Here is a 26,076-nt window from a genome sequence, read left to right as displayed (position 1 = left end):
AGTGTAAACTAATTACCTAACTTTCGAAATATTGGCTTCACCAAGAAAGTGCCACTACGAAAGTTGTATATGGCATTTAAAAATAGCCGGCTGAAGTGTTTGCAAATAAGTACCATTGAGGGAGCTTATTGTATTTGCCTTTCATATTCAACTTACTTTCGCTGCGGGCGCCGAGGCCGATTGCGCATTGTACGCTCTTAAAATGGTGCTTTATTTCAACTGCAAATTTATGTTTACATCATTTTTCCAAACATATTGTAACGCCTTGGTTGAGGCGAAAGGAAGAGGAGGAGGACAAGGTTGGCCACCTCTTAAAAGGAATTGCTGAGGATGTCTATCACTTCCTCATCGGCAAAGAGACCCTTGGTACAGTAGCTGGCGTCATACGGCATTGTCATACATTCGATACCCTGAAGATGCGGCGTATCACGCCTAAATTCGGTCGGTTACCGAACGTGACTACCGTTGCAAGTGTTGACGACTATACACGCCCTTTGATCTCGCGTCTACAATACGCGAGATTGTACGGGAAGTGCTCATCCGACACGTGCACTCGGCCCCTTATGATGCTGCACCAATCCCGGTTCCATCTAATCATGTTTCTATCGCTGCTACTGGTGTCGAGGACTACAACTGCACTTCTCGCTCGCCACCGAGGCCGCAGCGCAATCACTACGCAGAGTCGAGGTACGAACACTGCTTCAGCTATCCTCGTCAGCCGGCCGCTACCCACCAGGAGCCGCATGAAGATGCATTTGCCCCCCAGCGTCACGACAATGCTTTTCAGGAGTACAACGCATATCGCCAACCTCCTGTGTGTTATGGTTGTGGTGCTACCGGACACATAGCTCAGTTCTGTCGTAGGCGCAGGCAAACATCACGATATGGTCAGCCATCAACGTTTCGTCGCGCCGGCAATGGTCGCAACAACAATCCCTGGTCGGCCTATTCTAGGAGCACCTCACGACAAGAGAATCGGCGCAATAGTTCTCCCGCTTCTGACCGTAGTTTGACAGCTCCGCCCGCCCGACTGCGCCATTCGCCTTCACCGCGACGACGGCTTTCACCACCGCCACCGCCGGGAAACTAGCTGGCGCGACCGATGGAGGTGAGGTCGCACAAAATGATTTACCTCAGATGCCTCCGCCAGTTACGATGCTCAAGAACAAAACACACGTGTTAATAGATGGAGTATGTGCAACGGCTTTAGTGGACACTGGTGCAACCATATCTGTTATCAGTCGTTCCTTCAAAGATCGCATTGGCCGCAAAGTTTTCTTGGCACGAATCGACAAGATTTCGTGGTGTCGGCGGGGAAATACTTCATACCTCTGGGAGTTTGCGTAGTTAACGTCTTGTTGGCCGGAAAGGTGTGCCCAACTGAGTTCTTGGTTCTGCAGCAGTGTACGCACGAAGTTATTCTCGGGATTGACTTTTTCCAAGCGTGTGGTGCTTTCGTCGACTGTGGCACCGGTGAACTTTCAGTCAGCAGTGAAGTTGTTCCTGCCCTCGGTGACGAGCTGCCGCCCGCTGAAGACACACTGGTTGTTTCCAATCGGAACTGACAGTTCCACCATGGTCCATGCGGTCGGTTGCCGTGTTCGCTTTTGTCTCTGCCGTATCTCCCTTTGATGCCATCGTTCAACCTCTCACTGGTCAGTGTGCTACAAAAGACATCTTAGTGCCTCGCTGCATTGTATCGATTAGCAACCGAGCCACGTTTTTGTGGGCACTTAACTGTTCGCCAGTGCCTGTTATACTTCCTCGAGGAATGAAGCTCATCGTCTTTGATTATGCCATCGGAAATTCTATTGCTGCCGCTAACGACGAAGAAGGTCATAAACGCTTGGCCGTTTGCGAATGCAGTTGCTCCTACGAGTCGCAGATTCTAAGCATGGTTAGTAAGAACCTACGGTCACACGAGTGACAAAGATTGGTCGAGCTATTGGAAAGACATGCTTCTGTATTTGACTTCTGCGAAAAAGAGAAGCGACCATCTTTACCCTGTTCTCGAGCTCAGCACAGGATCGATACAAGTTCTGCTCATCCGGTCCGGCAAAAACCTTATCGAGTGTCGTCATCGGAAAGGAAAGTTATTGCCGAACAAGTTCAGGATATGCTACATAAAGGCGTTATTGAAGAATCGTGCAGCCCTTGGGCAGTACCTCTCATTTTGGTTAAGAATAAAGACGGCTCTTGGAGGTGAGGCGCCGACCAGTGCGGATGTGGACAGATCGGCTCCAGCTCATTTAAATGTTTTCGGTCGGATTTTTGTGGTTCCCGTGGCCAAGCTGTGCATCATTCGACGCAGTAACTTCAGGGGATCACGTCGTTACCGGACCTTTTTCGGTGAGTGATCGTTTTGCCAAATTATTGGAACTTTTCGTGTGGACCACGCCGGCGAGGCGCGGGTAGGCTTAGGCCTACCTCGACGAAGAGGGGCAACATGCCCGAAGTAGAGATGGTGGAGGGAGAGGATATCTCTCGCGAAGAAGCGAATAGCCCTGGTTGGACGACAGCGCTGGGCAGGAACAAGAAAGCTCGTGTAGAAACGCCAGTTTCGGCGGGCAACGCATCGCACGTGGGCTCGAAGGGAGGCCGCCGCACGGCAGCCCCGCAAGGCGCGATTAAGCGCCTCGCAGCCGCATCGAGGCTCCCCCGGCTACCGAGGGACCACATACGAATTATCGTCAGGCCGAGGGACGGACTTGACATCAGAAAAACAAGCCAAATTAGGCTCGCACAAGCTCTTGCAATGGCGGCTGCTCTAGCCCCGGCAGAGACCGAGGGTGACATCGTTTGCCCTAACGTTGCCCAGAACATTCTCGTCGTTTCCACTCCGGCGAAGAAGAATGCAAATGCCTACGCAGGGATCCAACAGATTCGACTAAGCGAAGGATCATACAAGGTGGCGGCATATATGGCGGCCCCCGATAACACCTGTAAAGGAGTCATACGAGGCGTGGACACCGACATCAGCGAGGCCCAGCTCCACAAGATGATTGTCAACCACCGAAATCCAAAGGCCCTAGAAGCCAAGAGGATCAAGAACACCACGACGGTGGTAGTGCTTTTCGACGGCATGCAGGTGCCAAACTACGTCATGTGCGGCGTCAGCTTGCTACGCTGCACACTCTACAAGCGCCAAACCGACGTGTGTTTCGCGTGTGGAGGCCTAGGCCACAGGGCCGATGTTTGCCCCAACCCAAACAAAAAGGGTGTGCCGAGGCTGTGGACTCGCCTCCCCACCCGAAGATCACCAGTGCTCACCGAAATGTGCCCTTTGCGGAGGGCCACATCCCATGGCGGACAGAACGTGTAAAGAACGCTTTCAAGTCCCTTACGTCGTGCGACGGAGAAGACGGCGCCGAAAGCGCGCCAAAAAGACTCAGCAACAGCTGGCCCAGGAGGGCCGGCCACGTGATTCCAGCGTGGCAAGTGCTCGCAGGCGGGGGCGCTCCGTCACGCCCGCTGGCCGCCGGCGCAGCTCTCGCTCTCGCTCCAGAGGGCGCTCTCACTCCCGGGTGCGGATCCAGAAAGAGCCAACCTGGGCGGATCGTGCCAAGCCGAAGCCAGCGGCGCCGCCACGAAAGGTAACGCAGGTAGCATTGCCTGAGCATAGGGAAGACCCCAGGGTAGCTACGTTGATCCAAGAGAATGCTCGCCTGAAGGCCGAGCTTCAACAGATGAGGGCTGACTTCGAGTCGTTCCGCAAATCTTACTCCTCGCAGGGCGAGAGACAGCAGACGCCCCCGCCAGGGGAGGCACAGGCGCGCTCGGGTAAACGTAGGGCCTCGCCCCCGCAAGGGGAGTGGGACTCTATGGAGACCGAGTCCAACACCAAGGCACTGGAAAGCATGCAGCAATCGATTAAACAACTTGCTGATAGCATGACTACTCTACTTAAAAGAGTGTCATCTCTTGAAAGTACGCAGGCAGCGCTAGCTACGGCACGCTCGCCTCCGAAAGGCCCGAGCATTGCACAGTCATCTTCAGGTGCTGTAGCAGTGAACCCCATAAGGGAGTGGCTAATTGAGAACAGTAATCATGGCGGGCAACAATAATCAGCTGGTCATGTGGCAGTGGAACTGCGCTAGTTTCAAAAGGCGCAGGGCTCCGCTGCAGCAGTTTGTTGCTTCTCAGGCGGTCAAACCGCACGTAATTATATTACAGGAAACTCTAGGTAATGCGCTAACCTTCCCGGGCTATCGAGTAGTCTCGGTGCGCGAGGAGGGGAAGCGTGGTTTGGCAACCTTGGTCGCAAGAAAATGCTCCTTTCAGGAACACAGCTTACAACTGGGCAAAACCAGGGCAGAGGTGATTATGGTCGAAATCATCCCCAACAGCTGGCTCAAAAACAGCGTTTTCATCCTGAATGTCTACAGCTCGCCGTCGGACAACCGGCAGGCGTTCGCTTCTATCATGGCAAAAGCGGTGGCTCTAGCCAAGGGAGCCCCCATCGTGGTAGCGGGAGACTTTAATGCTCCGCACGACGCTTGGGGCTACCATAGGCAATCCCCCAAGGGTAAAAATCTCCTAAAGGCGGTATCGGACTGTTCGCTGGAACTTATTACGGATCCGCAATACCCAACGAGAACTGGCACGTCGGTGGCTCGAGACACAACTCCGGACTTGGCGTTCGTCAAGAACGTCCCAGGGGCAGGGTGGCAAAATTTACAAGAGAACCTAGGTAGCGACCACTTCATATTGGCTATTACCCTAGCAGTCAATGCAGCTCCCCTCAAAGAATTTAAAGTGACGGACTGGGATGCCTTTCGGAAATTGCGAAAGGAGGACCAGGATGAATATGACAGCTTAGACAGCCTCTTTGCAAGGCTCAAGGAGGATGCTAATGCTGCGACCAAGGTTGTCAAAACGGACCTGAGGGTTGATCGGATGGATGCGCGTCTCGCGCACCTCTTAGAGGCCAAGAATTCCATCCTAGCCCGATGGAGGACGCAAAGATTAAATCGCAGGCTTCGAAAGAAAATTGCGCAGCTGAATCGCGAGATTGAAGCATACTCTATTGAACTGTCGAAACAGCAGTGGAACGAAGTATGTTCTTCGGTTGACGGACAGATGAGAGTGGGAGGCAAGTGGAACCTCCTCAAACAATTACTTGATGAGTCGCAGTCCAAGGGAAATCAGAGATTGGCTATTGACAGAATCGTTCATAGCCAAAAGGCGAAGGGGGTGTCCGAAAAGGCCCTCCTGCAGGAGTTAGCGGACAGATATCTTCCGCTGGGCCCTTCCGGGGATGCGGACTATCCTCGTTACCGGGGGGGACCGGTTGAGGAGCTGGACGCACCTTTTACGGAACCCGAAATTCTGGAGGTCCTCCATGAGCTCAACGGGCGCTCTGCACCGGGCCCGGATGGAATCTCAAATAAGCTCTTACGCAACTTGGACGGTAAATCCATCGAAAAGCTCACTGAGGAAGTCAATAAAATCTGGGAGACGGGGCTGGTCCCCGAATCCTGGAAGACGGCCTCGGTTGTGCTCATCCCAAAGCCAGGTAAACCTCTAGCGCCGGAGAACATGCGGCCCATCTCGCTTACGTCCTGCGTGGGCAAGGTGGCTGAACATGCGATTCACAATCGGGTATCCCGGTACATAGAGTGCAAAGAGCTATTTCCACACAATATGGTGGGATTTAGACCTGCACTATCCACACAGGATGTCATGCTCCTTATCAAGAGACAGATTATTGACAACTACACCAGGGATACTAGAGGCATACTAGCTCTAGACCTGGCCAAAGCTTTTGACAATATCTCGCACAAGTTTGTGCTTGAGGCGGTCTCGGATATGGGGCTGGGACAACGTTTCCACGCGTACGTTAGCTCCTTTCTGAGGGATCGCAGGGCTACCATCAAGATCGGTCAAGTCAAATCCGAGGAATTTACCTTGGGAGCGAGAGGCACCCCTCAGGGGGCAGTCATATCTCCTCTACTCTTCAATATTGCCATGAAGGGCCTCTCGGAGCGACTCGCCATGGTGCGCGGGACTAACCATGCTCTCTACGCGGACGATATCACCGTGTGGTGCATGGGAGGGTCCGACGCCGGGGTAGAGCAGGCGCTTCAACAGGCACTAGACATCACGGAGAACTTTCTAGTCGGTTCGGGCCTGAGCCTGTCACCGGCTAAGTCCGAGTTATTACTGTACAGACCCACACGACAAGGGGTGAGGAACTTCACTCCTTTAGAGCAGATTCCCATAGCTCTATACACACGGGATGGGCTGATGATCCCCAGGGTAGACTCCATCAGGATCCTCGGACTCCTATTGGAGTCCAAAGGGGGCAACTCACAGACAATAGCCCGCATCACCTCCAAGACGGAGAACATGCTTAGGCTCATACTCAGGGTCTCGAACCGCAGGGGAGGGCTGAGCGAGAGCAATCTCCTACGGCTCTACCATGCGTTTCTCATGAGCCACATTAATTACGTCGCTTCGGTGCTGCACTGGTCCAAAAGGGAAGAGGCAAAAATCGATGCACTAATGCGCAAAAGTATAAAGCGAGTTCTAGGCTTGCCTATCACCACCAGCACCGAGAAGCTCATACAATTAGGCATGCATAACTCACTCGCGGAGGTGATCGAGGCCCAGCAGATGGCTCAGGTCGTGCGTCTATCGTCCTCGCGGGCTGGTAGGCGCATCCTGGAATCCATAGGCTGCGGTCTTACGGAGACTAACCAGCGTAAAGTGACTCTACCATCCTCAATCAGAGGTACGTTTACGGTAGCTCCACTTCCAAGAAATGTCCACCCGCAATACAATGTAGGGCGCCGCATAGCTCGGGCCCGTTCATTATTAAAATCGGTTGCAGATAGTGGGGATCTCGCAGCCTTTGTCGATGCAGCCCAGTACGAGCGTTCCGATTGCTTCGCAGTGGTTTCTGTCGACCATACTGGCAAACTCCTATGTTCTGCTTCGGTTCGAAATGTTTCGGCAACGGTGGCTGAGCAAATGGCCATCGCTATAGCAATGAAGGACCCGTCGCGTCCAAATATATTCACGGACTCGCGGTCCGCAGCTAGGGCTTTCGCTTCGGGCTCGATCTCGCGGGAAGCAGCGGCCATCCTCGGCAGCGAGGGGGCTGCCGGGTTTCACACTATAAAATGGTTCCCGGCCCACATGGGGGCCAACGTACATCCCGATGTTCCCAACGCCAATGAATTTGCCCATGACCGTGCGCGAGGTTTCGCTCACCGCGGCGGTGCCGGCGGATTCGAAGGCGGGGACGCCGGGAGGTACAGGGACTCGCTCCTCACTTTCCACGAGATCTTGACTCATTATCATCTTTCGCGGAGGGCTTTTCCACCTCCTCACCCTAGACTCACTCGATCGCAATAGACGGCCTTTAGGATGCTCCAAATGGGGTCTTTCCCTTCGAGGGGCAGATTTAGTCACTTCTCGCCCAACATCGAACCGCAATGTCCGGACTGCGGAGAGGCGTACTGCTCATTAGCTCACATGCTCTGGCAATGTCCTGCGTTACGCGACACAGAGTTCAACAACGAAGAGGTGTGGGAGGAAGCCCTTAAAAGCGGCGACCTCTCGCTTCAACTTCGGGCTGTCCAGAGGGCCTGCGAGAGGGCGGAGGGCCACGGTCTTCCGGTCCCTGCGTGGGAGCGGCCCGCGACTGCTACCGACTCCCCCTGAAAGGGGGCGTCCAAACGCAGTTCCTCAGGACCTGAATAAAAGTTCTTTGTCTGTCTGTCTGTCTTGGAGGTTTTGCGTTGATTATAGACGATTAAATGTCCTCACCAAAAAAGATGTATATCCACTACCTCGGATATACGATGTCATCGATTGTCTGCATTCGGCCTCTTACTTTTCTTCACTATAGATCTACGATTAGGTTATTGGCAGATCCCTAGGCACCCTGCTCACGAGGAGAATACTTTTTATATTCATGACGCCTGATGGACTATATCAATTTAATGTTATGCCGTTTGGGCGTTTCAATGCCCCGCTACTTTTGAAATATTTATGGACTCAATTCTTCGTGGTCTAAAATGGGAGGTATGTTTTTGCTTTCTAGATGACGTTGTCATTTTCGGACGTACTTTCGAAGAGTATAACGCCCGTTTAAACCTCGTTTTAGACTGCGTCGAAAAGGCCGGCTTGGTTTTTAATTCCAAGAAGTGCCGGTTTGGCGAACAACAAGCATCAGTCCTTGGTCACCTGGTGACAAATATGGTGTCAGGCCAGACCCCCGGGAAATAGAAGCAGTCAGTGCCTTTAAACCACCTCAGTCACTAAAAGAACTCCGCAGCTTCCTGGGTTTATGCTCCTACTTTCGACGGTTCATGCCCAGATTCGTGGACATTGTTTATCCTCTGACAAGTCTCTTGCGAAAAGACAGCCCATACGAGTGGACACCTGAATGCGACGCGGCATTCTCTCAACTCAAGTTCCTGCTGACTTCAGAACCCATCCTTCATCACTTCGATCCGTCTGCTCCTACTGAATTACACAGTGACGCCAGCGGAATCGGCATCGGAGGAGTGCTTGTTCAGCGCCATAATAATGAAAAGTATGTGGTTGCATATGCGAGCCCTTCTCTTGGCAAGGCTGAACGAAACTACACTGTGAATGAGCAAGAATGCTTAGCGGCTGTCTTTGCTGTTCAGAAGTTTCGTTGCTACATTTACGGGCGCCCATTCACAATTGTAACCGATCATCATTCCTTGTGTTGGCTTTTTGTTACCCTCCGTGACCCCTCCGGTCTTCTAGCACGCTGGGCTTTGCGGCTCCAAGAATTTGACTTCATTGTGTCGTACAAAAGTGGAAGACGTCGTGCCGACGCTGACTGCCTTTCTCGCCTTCCTCTGTCGACAACAGAGGATAACGCGGACAACCTCGACACCTGCTTTGCTGCTGTCTCTCACGCGTTTCCTGACGTCACCGTCTTCCAGCGGGAACAGAGCAATGACTTATGTTTGGACCCCCTGTTCGCCGATGCCTGCAGTCCCAAGGCCAGTGGTCGCTTTTGCCTTCGCGATGGACTGTTATACAAGACAAATTATTCAGCAAGTGGCGCGCGGTATTTACTGGTTGTTCCCCAAAGCCTGCAATGTGACATTCTTCGTGTTATGCATGATGATCCGACGTCAGGCCATCTTGGATTCATTCGCACCTTACATCGAATACAGGAGCGGCTTTACTGGCCTAAGATGCGACATTCCACTAAACAATACGTATCGAGCTGCGACAAGTGCCAGCTTCACAAGCGACCTACAAGCGCTCCGCAAGGCCTTCTTCATCCTGTAGCGCCGCCTACTACACCTTTCGAGCAAGTTGGTATCGACCTGCTAGGACCATTTCCACGATCTTCGAACAACAACCACTGGGTCATCGTCTGTGTCGATCACCTAACTAGATACGCGGAAACCGCTGCGATACCTTCCTCCACAGCTACTTCTGTCGCTGCCTTCTTGTTAGGCTACGTATAATCCTTCGTCACGGTCCACCTCGCGTAATTATCAGCGACCGTGGTCGCCAATTCGTCGGTGACGCCGTGGAAGAATTGCTTAGACTTTGCACTTCGCAATTCCGCCACTCAACACCATATCATCCCCAGATGAATGGCCTTGTCGAACGTACCAACTGCACCCTGACCAACATGCTGGCTATGAATTGTATCATCTAATCACAGGAACTGGGATGACCCGTTTATTACCTACGCCTACAATACAGCAAAGCACGAAACTACGGACTTCACACCTTTCTACCTGTTCTACGCTCGGGCACCGCGCAGCTGTCTCGATAACATTTTCCCCTTTACACTCCATACAGAGGACTCCGTTGCCGAAACTTTGTGCCGTGCTGAAGAAGCCTGACAAATTACTCGCATGCGTACACTGGCCTCCCAAGATCGCTCCAAGGAGCGGTATGACCGCCGCCACGACTCAATTTCATTCGAAAAAGGTGACTTGGTGTGGCTGTGGACCCCTCAGCGCAGATGCGGGTTATGCCAAAATTTCCTGGCTCAGTATACCTGTCCTTTCACAGTCATTGACCTCATTAGCGATTTAACGTATGTGGTCGCCCGTGTAAGGTCACCAGGACGTCGCTCTAGCGCTACTCAACTTGCGCATGTTACGCGCCTCAAGCGATATCACTCTATCACTCAGCCCTAACTTCCATGGTGTGCTTTGTCTGCGAAATGGGGAATGTAACGCCTTGGTTGAGGCGAAAGGAAGAAGAGGAGGAGGTCGAATCTTTTGGGGCGGAGCGCAGAACAAAACCGGTGCTGGACTGTTTTTAACACGAAAGTGTTTTATGCCGGGGTCCACCAAGACTTCACTGACGTATTTCCGTCACGGAAATACGTCATAGAACATAATACAAAGAAAGAAACCAGAAGAAAAAGTTCCACAAACATGCAAAATTTGGAAATCGAACCCACGACCTCTCGGTCCGCGACGATAGATCGCCGAGCGTTTAACCCATTGCGCCACAAACGCATTTGCAGAGAGCTACACAGACGCGCCTTATATATCTAACACTCCTCCGTGTACCCGCGCTCTTGCTCGGGGCGGTGCCGCCGCCTACGAGCAGAAAAGAGAAGTACTGCATTATGACACTAACGCGCACCGACAGTGAACGCTTCGGTGGTCTCAGCACTACGACGCCTCGATGCCAGCATTCGAAGGGACGCTGGCATCAAGAAGCACTACCAACGCCACCTAGGTGGCGTTCACCGTACTCAGCACAGCGGAGCGTGGCCTCCGCAATTAGCTCTGAAAATGTTTCTGAAGTTGATCGCGGAGGCTGCAATTACGACGCGCTGTACGCGCTGATTTGACTCGGTGACGATTCAATTACGTGCTTTGTCTTGCGCGTTGTATTAGTGTGTCAGTTACGTGCTTCGTCTTTCGCGTTGTGCTAGCGTGTGCAGCGTAGTGCAGCTTCCATATGCACGACGGTTGCTCATGGTCATCGACGTTGGTAGTCGTGATGGAGGAGACGTGCCACCAGGCGTCAGCGTGGGTGCATCAACGCCTAAGGGCGCTTTAGCCACAAAACACCAATAGACATTATATATCAATGTGCAATAAACATTACACTACTTCTGTGAAGACACGTTTCACTTTCGTGTTCTATACCGATTCCTATATAAGAGGGATCAACCACATTTTTTTCTCCACTCTCATTCATAATCTGTAAATAAACACGCCTCATCCGTAACAATATATATTTGAGGCATGGATTATACAACACGACGTCTTCAATTTTGCTGTCGTTGTCAAGCGCGTCGTCTCCTAGCGAGCGCGCATTCGCTACGCGGACGCTGGCGGACGCCCAGTTTTTTCTCGCAGAGCGTCTGTGCAGTGCATTTTTTTAATTCTTTAGTTGCTTTGACGGCCGGTACAAAATGTAGTTTTAACCAGGTGAACTGCTGTTTTTAACACTGTCTTCAAAAAGTAACTGCTAATAAGCCTCATATCTGCAGCATGAAGCTACGTAAGAAACTTTCATTGATATCGTGTCATTTCACGTGCGCTTCTTGTCGGTTGAATATTGATCAGGGACAATGATCGAAGAAAACAATATTAGAGTGAAATAAACCAGGTTTATTAACTGCGTGGCGCGAAGAATGACCAATGCATTTCTAGGTAATTAAATAAAGGGTACATAGACCCAGCCCCTCCACCACTTGGCCACGTGTCTTCAAAGGGGGCTGACGACGTTTATTGAGAGCAGCTGGTTCCTGGAGAAAACGGCGCCGAGAGCTAACTGCAGAGCGGGGGTGGTTAGCACGCACACTTCTTTCTTCTTGTGCCTCTGCTCTTGCACTGTCCCCACTGCTACAGATGACAATTCACCATATATATATGTAAAGTGTTGCGACGCCGGTTACTTCAACCTCGACCGGCGTTACTACAGGGTAGCGTGGCGTTGTCGGCAGGCTGCACGCGTCCGGTTGACCATAGCGACCAGGCAGGGGCAAGACGGTTACTAGTGCGAAACTTGCACTGTTTATTTCATGGCTGATGACGGATAAAAAAGAAGAGAATCATGAGAAAATACATTGCGGGGCCACTTAAATAGGCCCGCGAAACTCGTAGGCGGCATTTTGCTCACGACAACGTCACGTGACATGAACTGAGTGCAGTCGGGGGTTTGGCGGCTGCTCCCTCTCTCCTAGGCGACGTCGCACGTGCTTGCCTCCGCTAGCGGCGACTTGAGGCTCCTGAGTTGCACAGTTCGTGGAAAGCGGACTTCCTCGCCTCCTGGGCGCACGCACATAAAGGGGCCAGTAATCACTGCGGGGCGCCCGCCAGATCAAGGACCACTCGAGACAACCATAGCAAATTAGGGATACATCCTCCATTTCGATTAGGCATGGTCTTCCGATAATTCTTTTTGCACGGGGTGCCACACGTCAATCGTAACAAAAGGAAAAATATCAAATATTCTAAATGCACTAATTGAAAAAGTAAGAACTCCCGGCCGGAATAAGCGCACGTGTTTGCAGTAACAAACACTTATTAGTGAATACTGCACACAAAACTCTCATTCGCAGAAATAATATTCATGTAAGATAAAGTATCCGAGACTGATCAACTGTTTACTGATTTCATTCGATCCTCTTCTTCTTCTTCTCTCTCTTAACTTTCTCTTCTTCTTTTGACCCGGACGTTACATTCTCCGGGTCTTTTATTGCCATCCTTCCGTGGATGGTAAGGCACTAGGTTACCTACAGTTGTAACTTCTGTCTTGCGTGCTGGTCCTTCAAAGTGCACAGACTTGAGTATACCTTGCTGCTTTACCGTTTTGAGGACGACATAAGGGCCCGTGAAAGCAGTCTTCGAACGATCAAGACCTTTTCGTACTAGCACCATGTCTCCAGGTTGTACGTTGGGCATATGCGTTGCATGGCGCGAGTCGTAATATTTCTTCATGGTACGTTTATACATATGGTATTCTTCTGACGTCTTCTTGCGTTCTGGAATATGGATCTGCCCTACTATGCCAAGTTCGTGATCTGCTGGTAACCACGTTGTCTTCTGAAAGGCAGCAAACTGAGGGCTACAGCCAAGTCCAGATGTGTGGGATTGATTGTGATGCCTAACCGCTGCCTCAAGAGCACACTTCCATCCTCCACGAAATTCTGCGTATATAGAAATGAAGGGCTTCAAGTCACGTATGAGACGTTCTGCTAGAGCATTTCCTTCCGGGTGATATGGTGCTGAAAATCTTAAAGTGATACCCTTTTCTGTTGCCCACCGACGGAGCCTCTCGCTGCGGAATGCAGGTCTATTATCAGACACAATCACCTTGGTGTGTCTAAATGCCTCTCTTTCCATCAGTGCAATCACACTGTTTGCATCTTCTTTTCCGGGCTTGGCCGCCGCCATACGTGTGCTCTGGTCAACAGCCACTATAAAAGACTGAGTCCGGCGCACACCCTCCCCTTTCTTTTTGATTTCAGCGAAATCGAGATGGACTTCGAAGGGGACATCTGAATACAAAGGAATGACCATTTGGTTTCCTTTTGGGCTGAACTTGGCTTTGATAGTCTGACATTGATGACAGGTCTTGACATAATTCTCTACATCGGCTTTCATGTTCTTCCACGTAAAACGTTTCTGAATCTTCCAGTAAGTCCGCCAAAAGCCATCATGCCCCCCTGAGTGTGGACTGTCATGATAGAGCCGCAATATTTTGGATATGCAGCTTTGAGGTACAACAAACTTTCCGTCGATTAATTTTAGTTCTTCAGTATCTTCCCATACACTTGCGACGTGTGCCCCTTGGTCGTTGTTTATTGGGGGTATGTGCAACCTTGATAACGCGTCCGCGTCAGGTAGCTTTTCACCAGGTCTGTGGCTAACATCAAACGTGAACTGCTGAACTTCGCTAATCCATCTTACCACTCTTCCCTTCGGTTGTGTAAGGCTCAGAAGGTATGTCAAAGCCTGATTGTCCGTGAAAAGCTTGAACCGACGGCCCTCCAAATAACTCCTGAAGTATCGTAACGCTAACACTACTGCTAGGGCCTCCTTTTCCGTGGTGGTGTAATTTACTTCCGCTTTTGAAAAGGTGTAGGAGTAATAGCCAATGACCTTTAACTGCTGGCTTCTGTCTTGGCTGGAATCTCGTTGGTATAGCACTGCTCCTGTGCCATAATTGGACGCGTCAGTGCAGAGTTCGAAGGGTTTGGCGAAATCAGGTAATATCAAGATTGGATCTGAAGATATTGCGCGCACCAGTTCTTCATATGCACGGTCGCACTCGTCGCTCCACACCAAGGGAACTTCCTTTTGAGTGAGCCTTGTAAGACACCTGGATATCGCCGCAAAGTTTTTAATGAACGCCCGAAAATGTCCTGCCAATCCCAAGAATACACGCAGGGAGTGAACATCGTAGGGCTTACGCATTTCCTTGATTCGTTGGACGGACTGTTCCTTTGTCTTCTTCGTGAAGCCGTCCAGGACTCTGCCAAGGAACACCACCTTTCTCTGAAAGAATTCACTTTTCTTCTTGTTTATATGTAGTTGTGATTTGCTCAACGCTTCTAGTATTTGAGAGACGTGGGAACAGTGCTCTTCCTCGGTACGGGAGTAAATAATGATGTCATCGACATAAACATTGCAGAAATCTCCGATGAAATCTTTAAGTACCCCGTTCATCATGCGCTGAAACCAAGCACCCGAGTTCTTCCAACCGAATGGCAGACGGTTGTATTCATATATATAAAATGGTGTTATAAATGCCGTGTACTTCTTTGATTTTTCCTGGAGAGGTACCTGCCAGTAACCTTTGCACAAATCGATTCGTGAGAACCATTGGCATCCTCCAGTATCATTAATGATGTCGTCAATCAAAGGCATAGGGAATGGATACAGTTCTGTTTGGGTGTTGATTTGCCGATAATCAGTACAAAGTCGCAGTGAACCATCTTCTTTGGGAACAATAGTTATAGGAGACGCAAAAGGTGACGTTGAGGGCCTTATTCCAGCGTTCAGCATTTGTTGCAGCTCTTGTTTCAGCCATACTTTCTTTTCATGAGAAATCCTGTAGGCTCTCTTCCGTACAATAGTCGTGTCGCGGAGTTCAAAAGGCACTTCGGGTACAGAAGCTGCAGGTGGATATGTATCGAGGCATATAAGTTCGGGAAAATTTTTCCATATGTCATTAGCGCATTTGGCAGTCCTCATCTGTGGCGGTGTCTGGACATTTGAAACCAGGGAGTCTAAAGTCACTTCATCTTTCCAAGAAATGTTCATTCGTAGCTTCTTCATGTCGGGTCTTGACAGTATAAACAAGAATTCGACATCACGCATAACCAGCGCTTCTACTGTGAAGTCCTCCCCAGCCAAATGTATGCTGACTCTTGTCCAAGTGTGCAGTGTTCGATATGATCCATCGTAGCTCTTAACCGTTACCACTTTACCTTGTCGCATGTCATCTGCTTTTACCATGGTTTGATTAATCAGACTTACTGAAGCTCCTGTGTCGACTAGGGCATTTACTTCTTTTCCGTTAATAAGCAGTGCCGTTTGTAAAACGTTTGATGGAATCAAGTAGACAGCCTCGTTTTGGTTACACGGGTGGGGCTGTGCACCCACGTTTATTCGTTTTTTGTCTCCTTGACGTCTCGGTTGCTAGGGAAATAGTCAGAAGCTGCGCTTCTGGTAGATGCTGTCATTGCTGTCACTGTATTATCCGGATGAACCCTGGCTGGATGGATCCAATTGTGCTGCGCAACGGGCCCAGGGGCTTCATGGTAAACGTCCTTAAGACACCCCAGTAGGCCTTCAACTGTCTTAGGCAACCTTATTTGCACTTGCCTTTGACATTCCTTTGTCATACCGTGGATGACTAACGGTAAAATAGATGACTCAGGCAAAGTAGGATCTGCTAACAGCAACAGCCGTCTCTTCTCGTAGAAATAGTCAATTAGTGAACTTGAGCGTTGTTTGAAAAATATAGCTTTGTCCCATCGGTCGACCGGGTTCTGATGAAAAGCCGAGATAAAACTTGCTCTCCAGTGATCCCAGGCGTCGTCCGGATGGTCTGTTATGCGGAGCTCATACCATTTCTTGGCATTGTCTACAAGAAATAGTCTCATATTTTGCACTTTATTCTGTGACGTCAACCAGCAGTTCTTTTCACAAGGATATTCAAAGAACTTCGACCAAGTGGTTGCCGACGCCGTCGTCCCATCGAACATGTCCGGCTTCACTAATTCAGCTTTGGGACCATTGTTAGCGCGCAGAGTCTCTGTTAGCATAGCAAGCAATTGTCCATGTTGCTCAATTTGAGACGCCTGCACTTTCAACATCCGCTCCATAAGCATAGCAATGTCCTGGCTATTATCATTTTGAAAGGGCTTGCTACTTGATAACTGTCTGAAGTGCTTTTCATAGTCGGACATTTTGATATTAATCTTCCACGTACCTCGGCTGACGAGATCTGCCTCGGTGACTTTAGCCTTACTTGCGATGAACTGGAGCAGGCTGGGTGACGTCGCTGTCTCTTGGACTTCGACTTGTTCTTCATCTTCGGCTTGGTATGACGTGACGTACGGTTGTCCCGCTGTAGTAGTACCAACTCGTACTTCTATCCACATCCTGTCGGGCTGCGCCAAATGTAAAATAAAGGATCCGAGACTGATCAACTGTTTACTGATGATGATGATGATGATGATCCTTCACCATGGCTCGCACCCACTGAGGGGGATAGGCCAAGAATCGGGCGGCAGTAGGTAGCTAAAAAAAAAAATTCTTTTTGACAATGAGATACGCAAAGTAAAGAAGGCACAAACAAAAACAAAGAAAATTTTGTATACCTAGAGTATTGTGCCAACGAGCAGTCAGACTAACCGAAAGGTGAAAAATATAGTTATTATCAAGGTCAGAAAAAATACAATGTTACTAACGAATTTGGAGAAACAAATTTCAGTGAAATGAATACTGATCTGATAGGTAGAATAAGGTTACTATAATTAACAGGGTAATCGTCTTGTTTCTGTTAAAAATTGAAAGACTGCGCAACAAACGTCTCTGTGACAATAGCCGAGGGAGGAGGCCCCAAATGATAATAATACTGGTGTACTTAATCTTAATCCAATTTTGCAGAGTGGAGCTTCGAGTAATTTCGTTCTCTGGTTTGAATAACGTCGGCATGATAAAAAGTAGTGGTCTATTGTTTCAATTTCCTTACAATTTTGGCACAGAGGGGACATCGTCAGACCAGCTCTGTGTAAATAGAAATTCAATTCCGGGATGCGACAGCGTAATTTGGAGAATGTAACTTCTAACTGCCGAGAAGGACACCACTGATTATTCCAGCCAAAACCGAGATGCTGAAAGTCTGTAGATGGGATCAGCGATAATTTGATTAAGTCATTTCGTAGGCTAAACGTTCTGAATCTCGATGCAGTGACGTAAGCTGTATCCGGTAAAATATGAAGCACAGGTCCATTTAAAGATGTTCTGGCTAATAAATCTGCCATTTCGTTTATGTATAAACCGCAGTGTCCAGGAACCCAGAGTAAATTAATTTTTTGTAACGTTGTAGGGATTAAATTTTGAAACACATTTAAGATAGTTGAATTCGTTGCCGAGGAAAGCGACACACATACCGACCGAGAGTCTGTTACTACGACAGCTGATAATTGATTCGGGGGTAGTTTGCGCAGTGCTAAAACAATCGCCAATAATTCTGCTATGAAAATAGTCGTGTAATCCGGAAGGCGAATAGAAAAGGACCAACTAAGAGAAGGAGAAAAGATGCCTACGCCAGCCTTTTCGTTTAACATTGAAGCGTCCGTGGCTATTATATTGTTTGTTTCCTGGTGAGAGAGGTAATCTTGTAATTGGTCATTTAAATATTGGAATGGCATTAGTTTAGCATTCGAGGGGAAGATATCGTCAAATTCAATTTGGAGGATTTTCTTGGATTGACTTATTGGGTTAATACATTGAATTTGTACATTCAGTGGTGTTAGCTGTGCCTGTACGAATACGATCTGAGGGGTGTGCAGTCGCGACCAATGAGTATTAAAAAACGTACTTGGTTCATTAATGAAAACATACATTGATCTTCTTTGGGGAGAATCGTAAAACTTTAGGTATGTTTGGACAGTAAGGATTTGGAATCTACTAATTAAACATGGTAGTCGCGCTTCCATATACAGAACGTTGTTTGCAACAAACTTAGGGAGTCCAAGGCACAAACGCAGAGCTTCCTTTTCTAATAGTACCAAAGGTTTAATTTTATAAGCTGGACACCCAGAAAATAAGACACATCCAAATTCCATGATTGGTCGGACATACATTTTATATATCATAATTAATGTGTTTCTTCGCAGCCCGTATCGTCGGTTACTGATTTTACGCAACCATCCTACAGCCCGAGTTGCCTTAAACGCGACGTTATCAATGTGGCTTTTCCAGTTTAGTGTTCCATCATATGTAATTCCCAGATATTTAAGAGAATCCACCTGAGGAATGAACTCTTGACGATACATCAGTGAAATGTGAACGGGAACATCTAAAGGAAAGAGAAGGAGTGCACTTTTACTAACGTTCAGAGACATATGTATGGTTTCAATCCAAGTTTCAAGCATAGATAAGTAATTTTGTAACATTTGATAAAGTGAATGTAGATCAGCATTCGATGCAAAAAAGCGATGTCATCAGCATAAACGTACACATGAATGTCCTGGAGCAGCGGGATGGAGCTTAAAAATATATTAAATAAAACAGGAGATAATACTGATCCTTGTGGTACTCCCCTCTGTTGCTTATACCTAGACGATGAACATCCGTTTTGAAAACAGTAGAACTCTCTTTCCCTTAAAAATTCTGACAACCACGCCGTGATGTATTTCGGAAACCTGTAATTCTCTAATTGCTTTATCAGTATGCTATGTTCCACGGAATCATAAGCTTTTGCTAGATCCAGGGTCACTAATGCTGAATATTCTCTTCGGCGACGAGCAAGTTTTATGCGACTCTCTAAATCTACGTGCGCACACCAAATCGAGCACCCTGATCTAAAACCAATTTGACAGGGGCTAAGTATTAAGTTTTCAGAAATGTAGGTCGTAATTCGACAATTTAAAATTCGTTCAATTAGTTTAACTAAGTTTGATGTTAGGGAAATTGGTCTAATATTATCTAAATCATATCGACCTCCCTGTTTTTTAAGTATCGGAATTACCTTAGCAAGTTTCCATTCTGAAGGTACCCACGCATTTTTTAAAGAGTAATTTACCATATTCAAAATTTCTTCTGGGGACAATTCATACAGAATTTTTATCACGGCTGTGGTAACTCCATCTGGTCCTGGCGCTGAAGAAGGCAGATAGCGAACAACATCCGCCAGTTCTTGTGTTGTGACTTCCCTAAATTCCTCTAGTGGTAACGGTTTCACTATGTACGGTGGAATGATTGAAGTGAACCTATCTTTCAGTCCTTTTCCAATATTTTCTAATAATTCGGATAATTCACGTGGCGAAAGCACGGAAGAGTCAATATTTGCTGGAACTGGAATCATTTTTCGAGAGCGTAAAAACCTAAAAAGGGCTTTTTTGTTTTTTGATTTAGACAGATGATTGTATTTATTCATATCAGACTCCTCTTTGGCTTTATCTATCGTACGCTTGAATGTTGCAGCAACAAATTGGTAATCACTCCAATTCTTTGGACATTGATTACAAAGAAGTTGCTTCCAGGCAGCTTTTCGTTTTCGGTGGGCCCTCGCGCAATCTGAATTCCACCACGGACTTAATGGTTTACCTGTGTTGCAGGTTAAATTAACTGTTGCATTCTTCGCGGAACGCTTTAAAACTGCACAGAGGCTCAGAGCCCTAATATCCTCTTGCATATCCGTACGTGAAAGCATCGTAGACTTCAAGTCTTTTTGAAGTTTGTTATAGTTTATAAATGAGTTATTTTTCCTTCTAAGAGAAATCACAGGGAAATCAATTTGAAAAATAATTGGGAGGTGGTCGCTGTTCGTAGCACACTCTATAGTATTCCACGATGATATAGCTAAAGATGAGCTGGAGAAAGTGAGATCTATAGCCGATTGAGACTGTCCGCGAAGAAACGTAATAACTTTTGAATTTAGACAAGATAGATTATTATCAAGAGTCCATTCCCACAGGCGTTTTCCTTCTGAATCAGTTTTAAAACCCCAAGATACATGGTGTGAATTAAAGTCACTAGCGAATACTATGTCTTTTCTGCAGGAAGCTAATACGGTGTCTAGAGAAAATGTATCCTGCACTCCTGCTGGGAAATATAAATTAACTAAGGTAAAAGGGGAGCAGTCTGGGAGTGAAATGTCTAATGCTAAAATTTCACATTCGGTAGACATTCTTTGAAACGATATCGTTGCTTTGTGACTAAATTTATTTGAAACCAAGAAAGCAACGCCACCACCTCTGGCAGGCCGATCCAAACGAAACATTCGATAATATTTTAGAGAATATTTTTGACCATTTGAAAGCCAGGTTTCTTGTAAGATAATGATGTCTGGAGAAAATTGAGAAGAAATATACGATAGATCTGTAGTAGCAGAAACAATTGAACGACAATTCCACTGCAAGATTTTTAGAGACCCTATGGTGAAGATAGAACGGTAGCGGAAACCGCCTGATCCAAAATAGTCTCTTTCAAAAAGTCCTTCTTGGAAAGGTTCACTTTTTCATATTTTTGAGTTTTTGACTTTGAAGAAATTTTGTGGGGAGGAGATCGTGTGCGTTTTAGACTTTTGTGTTCCATGTCTACATCCTGGTAGTCTTCATACTCTTCCGTTAGGGGTTCCGGTTCCGTCCGTTCTACTTGAGTAGAAGGTCCTGCGCAAGGGGAGTCAGCTGACGAGTTTGATGACAATGTTTGTTTTTGAGTTATGTTTAGTACATTTGCAACCTGGTATGCAGGAGATTGGGTAGAGGCTGCACCAATGACCTGCGCCATCTGGCTAGTCATCATTTGTGTCAAGGACTCAAAAAGAGTTGTTGCAAGTCGTTCCATTGCCTTTTCCATAGCTTTCTCTACTGCCTCTGCTATGGCCTTGGATAGAGAAACATCCATACTAGCGGTGTGACGAGCTGTTACGCCTGCGTAGCCCTGGGATCTTCCCTGAACTTCTGTAACTGCTTCCCTACGTGAGCAACGCCTGCGTTCCACCACTTCTAGTATTCTTAATTCTCGTTCCTTTGCAGAACAGTTTGAATAGTCTGCAGGGTGTGCTTCATTGCATAGGCAGCAGTTTTCTTCCTGCGACTTACATTCTGTGCTGTCGTGATTCTCTCCACATAGGCGGCATCGAGTAACCGATCTGCATCCTTTTATAGTGTGTCCGTAGCGCCAACATTTCAAGCACTGTAGTGGTCTTGGGGAAAGTGGCTCTACTCTGTATATCAGGGGCCATGCCTTGATTTCAGTTGGACGAACTGTTCCCGCGAACGTAACAATCACCGACTCCGTAGGTGACTTCCTGTTCTCAATAATTCGGCTACACCGGTATACGGATACAGCTCCAGCAACTGAAAATAAGTCTAGCACTTCTGAGGGGTCCAGGCTCGCGTCGACCCCACGAACTAAGCCTTTCGAGCATGCAAGGTGTGGTGGAATAAACGGGCTCACCGGATTCGATGCGAATTCAGAACAGTTTAGAAGGTCTCGAACGCACTCCTGATCCGATGAGCAGCAAAGAATACCACCGCGACCAAACTGGCGGACCTCGGTGATCTTTTGGAACTGGGAGGAGGCCTTTCGAAGCTCCACCTGAATCGCTTTCGGATTCTTCATCTGAATCGATCCCCCATTTGTAGGCACAAGAGCCACAGGGACACTTTTGTTGCCACTGCGTAAAAAAGAGTCTATTGGCCACTCTCGGGAAGGGATTGAGGCTAGCCAAGGGGAATGCCCTTGACCGGGGGAAGAAAGAGACATCAGGTTAGTCTGACTTTACACTCGCGACACAATAATCCTAAAGGTGAAGAAAAAAGATCAATAAATGAATCAAAAGAACAATCGAGACGTTAAAAGAGCAATAGATAACCGCCGCCCGATACTTGACCACACCCGAGACAGGACAGCAGACGAAGACAGCAGGCGAGCGGCGAGCAGCGGCACACTTCATTCGATCATCTTCTTCTTCTTCTCTCTCTTCACTTTCTCTTCTTCTTTTGACCAGGACGTTACAAATCATAGCAGGCAAAAACACCTCATTTATTTATTTATTTATTTATTTATTTATTTATTTATTTATTTATTTATTTATTTATTTATTTATTTATTTATTAGTGTTATTTATATACTGTACGACGCCAAATAGTCGTTTTCGTTCGACTGTAAAGCATAACATGTCTATTGAACTCTCAAATGTGAGTGACCGATGCAAGTGAGGACTGTTGTTCCGAATGATTGTGCTGCCGGAGAATCGTGGCTGTTGCGCAGAGGCGCAGTTCCCGAGAGAATTAACGCACGGTTGTTAAGTCCGACTTAAGAAGTCCCAAGCTGTTATTCATTCAGGTACATATCTTTTTTTAAATAGTGCTGTAACATGGTCTCGTCGTCTAAGTTCTTCTTTTGTTTATTTTGCGATGTGTTGCGTTTTCTTTTTTATTGCGACAGCAATTATATGGACACTGCAACCGGATTTCTGCCGTCGGCGTCGCCGTCGTCGTCGCCGTCGCCGTCAGGTTCCCTATAGATAAAATCTTCGCCGCGCGCCGTATGCCCGAGCGGAAGCGTGCGGGGACGCGCGCTATCACGGAGAGCGAACGCACTCAATCTCCCACGCGCAAGCAAGGAAGCGGGAAGCCAGCGCCGGAGGGAGCGGGGGGGGGGGGGGGGGGGGGCGCACTTTTACTCTGCCAGCAACCGCGCTCGTCGCTCGCTCGCACCGTCGCTTATCTCCACACGGCTCTGACCTTTATGCGCCGTGCATTCGCCGGTCAGTTTCCGTTGAAGCGATAGACCGCACGTACCTTCGCCCGATGCTTGCTGCCAGCGTTTTGACAGTCGTTGTCTGCAGTCATTCAGTGTGATCTATTCATGTTTGTTTGTGCGCGCTCACACCACGCTTGTTCATTCAGTTAGTAATAGTCGGGCCACATTTTCCAACGCACGCTACACATGCAATGCTGCCCGGATCGGCAGTGCAGCGCTACAGGTGTGTCCCTTCGCACGCGCTGCCCACGGCAAACGCTTCTCATGAACACCACCGTTTCACAGGCGCCTTCTCGTGGTCATCGAGCCTCTCTTCATGTCGGTCTACTTACGGCGCAGCACACCTGCTTACTTAATCAGCTCATGTTTACTACAATTTATATTGCTACCAAAGCCGCTCACCTTACTTCGTATGGCATTGCTGTGTTGCTATCGCATTCATTGCTTCGCCCTTAGGGCGAAACTGTGACATTTTTTCTTCACTTGCGTTGGAAACTTATTTTGCATTTTGCAATTTACGCTGTTGCATTGCGTTTTGATGTTCACTTGCATTGTAACCGTGTTTCATACTAGTTTGCTTGTGCTTTCATTGCAATAAGTAAAACCCCCTTACTCAATGCCCTTTGGGCTTGTGAGGTATTTTTAAATAAATAAATAAATAAATAAATATCAACGCCCCGTTTTGGGGCAGCCTGTAAATCTGCTAACTTGATTCAGGCAAGGAAAACTTTTTTTTACAGTTTCACCATGTTTGCAACCAATGAAAACTGGGTGCCCCATGAGGTACCACACTTCGGAGGAGGCTCGGGCTCCGGGGCCTGAGCCTCCTCCGGAGTTTTCCGGGAGGGGGGGGTTCGCCCCCCCCCCCCCCGGTAATGCCAAAGCACCCCCCCCCCGCTCCTAACATATCATTGCCAGAGTCCTGTAACCCAAATCATTTACGGTTTCTTTTGAGTGGCCTCTACCTTTTGCCTTAAAATGTCATTGTGGCTAAAAGCTAACTGCATCATTGTTGACGCGGACGTGCACGGCTATTATTCATACTTTTGCGTTATTTCTGACCATCCTGACAATAGGAGAACAAGCGCATTATAAGCACCAACGGCGGCTACCTCATCCGCATTTTTTCACTTCAACATGTTATTTAAATTTTCAGTGTGAAAGCCATGCACAGACACATTATATTTCAATATGTACACAGGACACAATACAATGCCCTCTGCCTGTGTACACAATATGTACACAGGCAGAGGGTGCTGAGAATCTCTGGGTCCGGACAGGCCGTCAATGGAAACTGAACCTGGCAACGTTCAACACGCCCACCCTCTCGAGTGAGGCTAGCTTAGCAGGACTATTTGAAGAAATATCAGGCATTGCCTGGGATATTATTGGCCTTAGTGAGGTTAGAAGGACTGGTGAGGCTTACACAGTGCTGACTAACGGCCACGTCCTCTGCTACAGAGGTCTTCCAGATAAAAGAGAATCCGGGGTAGGATTTCTAGTCCATAACAACATAGCGGGCAACATTGATGAATTCTACAGCATAATTAAGAGGGTAGCAGTCGTCGTAATAAAGCTGAATAGGAGGTACAAAATGAAGGTATTACAAGCCTACGCCCCAACCTCTAGTCACGATGACGCAGAAATGTAACATTTTTATGAAGATGTTGAATTAGCAATGAGAAAGGTGCAAACTCAGTATACTGTAGTCATGGGCGACTTCAATGCAAAAGTGGGGGGAAAGCTGGTTGGTGAGCAAACAATTGGCAACTACGGCATCGATTCTAGGAATGCAAGAGGAGAGATATTAGTAGAATTCGCTGAAATGAATAGGCTCCGAATAATGAATACTTTCTTCAGGAAGCGCAGCAACAGGAAGTGGACCTGGAAAAGCCCTAATGGAGAAACATGGAATGAAATAGATTTCATACTCTCTGCCGATCCATGCATAGTGCAGGATGTAGAAGTGTTAGGTAAGGTAAAGTGCAGTGACCATAGGTTAGTGAGGTCTAGGATTTATCTCAATTTTAGGAGAGAAAGAGAGAAATTAGTCAAGAGGAAACAGGCCAACCTAGAGGCAGTAAGGACCGTGGACCCTTCAAATGAAATTTTGTCGTAAACTAAGTCTCTTCTGGAAACGAAATAAGCACTGTGAGGTTTCTGGAATGGTATTTTAACAGTCCACGCCGACTTAGTATTTGCCTTTAGGGAACCTTCAAAGCGAGCCGAGAAAGTGGCAAGATTGAGGGAAAGCCTGCTTCTCATTTAAAGTGCGAGCTTGCGGCCTGAGCGCGCTCTCTACCTGGCCGGTTCCGAAAGGGACGGGTGTTAGATAAGTTGGTCCATACAAGCAACTTTCGAAACCACGGAGTTAACGCGCTTGCTCTGCGCCTTTACGGTGCGACGAATCCATTCGGCCTTTGCGCGTACAGCCTGCAACCGTGCTCTCTGCCTCCGTTGATCTACAATAATAGCTCGGCTCGACAGTACTTACAAAAGTCGTCGGTCCTCTTTTCAATGTCAGTTAACCTATTGCGTAGAATCATGGGCACTGACTTACATTGATGTTCCTTTACGCACCTTTATCGCTCCTTTTTGCTTGCAAGCAATTGGCAATTACGGCATCGATTCTAGGAATGCAAGAGGAGAGATGTTAGTAGAATTCGCAGAAAGGAATAGGCTCCGAATAATGAATACCTTCTTCAGGAAGCGCAGCAACAGGAAGTGGACCTGGAAAAGCCCTAATGGAGAAACATGGAATGAAATAGATTTCATACTCTTTGCCGATCCAAGCATAGTGCAGGATGTAGAAGTGTTAGGTAAGGTAAATTGCAGTGACCATAGGTTAGTGAGGTCTAGGATTTATCTCAATTTTAAGAGAGAAAGAGTGAAATTAGTCAAGAGGAAACAGGGCAACCTAGAGGCAGTAAGGGTAAAAGCAGACCAATTCAGGCTGGTGCTCGCAAACAAATATGCAGCTTTAGAAAAGGAAGATAAAGACAACATAGAGGTAATGAATGAAACCGTAACTAGGTTGATTTCAGAAGCAGCAATTGAAGTGGGAGGTAAGGCACCAAGGCAACCATTAGGTAAGCTCTCCCAAGAAACAAAAGACCTAATAAAGAAACGACAAATCATG

At 47.8% G+C, this 26,076-nt stretch overlaps 1 protein-coding gene across 1 annotated transcript in view; it reads left to right on the top strand.

Annotated features, from left to right (window-relative positions):
• The first annotated feature begins 605 nt into the window (after nucleotides 1-605).
• The window catches only part of LOC119437407 (uncharacterized), a 408,649-nt gene continuing 383,178 nt past the window's right edge, over nucleotides 606-26,076 (top strand). Inside the window, exon 1 of the mRNA XM_049660503.1 lies at nucleotides 606-617. The gene's annotated coding sequence lies outside the window, so the exon portion shown is untranslated. The remainder of the gene's footprint in view (nucleotides 618-26,076) is intronic.

The sequence above is a fragment of the Dermacentor silvarum genome, chromosome 1, assembly GCF_013339745.2.
Source record: "Dermacentor silvarum isolate Dsil-2018 chromosome 1, BIME_Dsil_1.4, whole genome shotgun sequence".
Lineage (NCBI taxonomy): Eukaryota > Metazoa > Arthropoda > Arachnida > Ixodida > Ixodidae > Dermacentor > Dermacentor silvarum.
This window is presented reverse-complemented; position numbering and strand designations above follow the sequence as displayed.